This window comes from Barbus barbus (genome assembly GCF_936440315.1).
Source record: "Barbus barbus genome assembly, chromosome: 41".
NCBI lineage: Eukaryota > Metazoa > Chordata > Actinopteri > Cypriniformes > Cyprinidae > Barbus > Barbus barbus.
In genome coordinates this window covers 11,934,246-11,936,691 of record NC_136719.1, presented here as the reverse complement: position 1 = coordinate 11,936,691, position 2,446 = coordinate 11,934,246, and the positions used below count along the sequence as shown (strand labels likewise).

The window sequence follows — 2,446 nt, the reverse complement described above, 5'->3', positions numbered from 1 at the left end:
AAAATAAATAAAAAAAACTATTGGAAATAAAAACTAAAGATTTAAAATGTAGGGTCTTAAAGGAACATTTCACCCCAAAATGAAAGTTGTCATAATTTACTTACCCTTATGTCGTTCCAAACCTTTGACTGGCTGCTTATGTGGAATATGAAATTAATTAATTTATTTTGAAAGAAGAGATTTTTATTTTTTAATCCATTTAGTGAATGTCAAAATGAGTCCAATTTTGTTTGTATTAGCCACTATTTTCGTAACACTTTTATTATATGGTTAAATGCATTAACATTACCTAATGCATTCAACACAAGGTGCTAACAATTTTATAATTTATTAATCTACGTTAATTTTATTTTCTACACATACTTTTTTAATATTTCAAGGTTTTTTTTGTTTTTTTTTTATGGAACAAGAAAGAACATATTTTGAAGGAAAAACAGTCTGCTTGGTTTTTGTCCACACAATAAAAGTCAGTTTAGTCCAATGTTGTTTTGAACCCCATTGGCTTTCTTTATATGGAGAAAAAAAGTACTTCACAATATCAGCTTTTGTGTTTAGCTGAAGAAATTGAGTCATACAGGTTTAGCAGCATGAGGGGTGAATAAATGATGACAATTCTTATTTTTTGGTGAATGAGCCATTCAACCTTCAAATCACTGCATCCTTGAGCCAGAACAATAGTTTTGCGTCATGCCTCATATTGTTCAGTTTCTTCAGTACACCATCCAACCTGCAAACAACCCATTCCCCCTTAGAATATTCCCTGACTTGCTCCCATTTTGGAAGTACTACAATATCTGTTGCAGACCAAAGATGCAGTGTTTTTCTCTTCTTGACATCAGAACTCCTGCCAGAGTTGGGAGTGCAGCCAAATCAATCAACTCTCAGAGAGGCAAACTATTGATGTTCAATTCAGAGAGTGCTTAAGAAAAGCTAAATGAAAGTGTTGTAATCTATCTCTCTGTATTTACAGCATAATGAGAAACAGAAAGAAATGCAAGGGGATTAGAAATAAGAGTAGTTACAGGTAAAAATTGCAGTAGAAATGGGATGATTAGCCAAGGGACCATTAAAGAGAGAGTTCACCCCAAAATGTTTATTTGTCATCAATTACTTAGCCCCATATTATCTCAAACTTGTATGACTGCCTGTGGAAAAGAAGATATTTTAAATGTGATTCAATGATGTTTTTGTCCGTTCAGTGAAGGTCAGTGTGGTCTAGTTTTGTTCTTTTTGTTCATTGTATGAACAAAACAGTTCTTTTATTTGGAACAACATGAGGGTGAGTAAATGGCAATTTTTATCTCTTTAATACTAGTCTTGAATTGTTTTCTGCTCAACCACTCTGCTGAAATAGCTGTGAAATGGTGAATGGTTCAAATCTAATCTCCATCCCAAAATAGAGAGCCTTTAGATGCAACAACATTCATGTTGAATCCTGGAGATGTGGGTTGAAGTTCACAGACATAGAACGGTTTCACTCGGGTAGCTTTTGGATGGAGTTCCTCAGTAAAGCGGCGAGATGTAACGCGCGATTGGGCAGATTGCGTTTTGACTGATAGCGACACTCCATCTGTTGGGTTGGGCTCCAAGGCTGGGATGCACTACCTGCAGGGCTAATGCACGGCAGCTCCCAGAGGGACAGCCATCTCCTAAACCCTCACCTCTGAATTATAGATACAACTCCTCATCTGAAACTTTCTCTTTACATTCCCGGACGTGCCTCACAAATATTTCAGTGTGAGTGGTCTCTTGTGCACAAGTAGGGAAGAAAAATGTGTTGAAGAGTGTGCAATAGAGAGCATGCAAAATCAGCCAATGCATGCGTTTTTTTTTCTCATGTCGATTACAAGGACAGTGAATCATGGATTGTCGGTTCAGACATGTCAGACTTCATCATGGGAGTATATTGTTGACAACTAGGTGCAACCTACCAAAACTGTCATCCAATTCTTGGTATTTCCCTCTGTGTTTTGGAGTTAACGTGAACATCTGCTGAAGAGCATTTAGTGTATGTGTGTTTGTATATGAAGGCTTCAGGAGAGGCCCACTTGAGCACTCGTCAGCACATAAAAGCTTTTTCTCGATGGTCTGAGAGGCCTCCTGCATTAGGGCTATTAGATTTGAGCCCTGTATGCTTGGAGACAGCTAGAAGATTACACCTGCGGGGGTGTGATGGGGCGTCTGAATTTATGAATTGAAAACAAATCTATCTATCGTTCTATCTTTCTATGTAATAGAAGGAAAATATATATGGAAAAATTCACACACATATTTTACTAATTAAACATTCCCCCCCCAAGTGTTTTCGCTTTTTTTGCGACTTTGTATTTAAGTTTATGTATTAAGTTAATGAAACCTTAGTTATTACATTTATGAACCCTGTTAACTATTATTTTTTAACAATTTATTGCACAAAACAAGTATATTTGTAGAAATACCTACAGTT

At 36.3% G+C, this 2,446-nt stretch overlaps 1 protein-coding gene across 1 annotated transcript in view; it reads left to right on the top strand.

Annotated features, from left to right (window-relative positions):
• Window positions 1-2,446, top strand: part of LOC306861073 (ninjurin-1-like) — a gene marked incomplete at both ends in the record, with an annotated part of 649,099 nt that overhangs the window by 583,558 nt on the left and 63,095 nt on the right. The window lies entirely within an intron of this gene.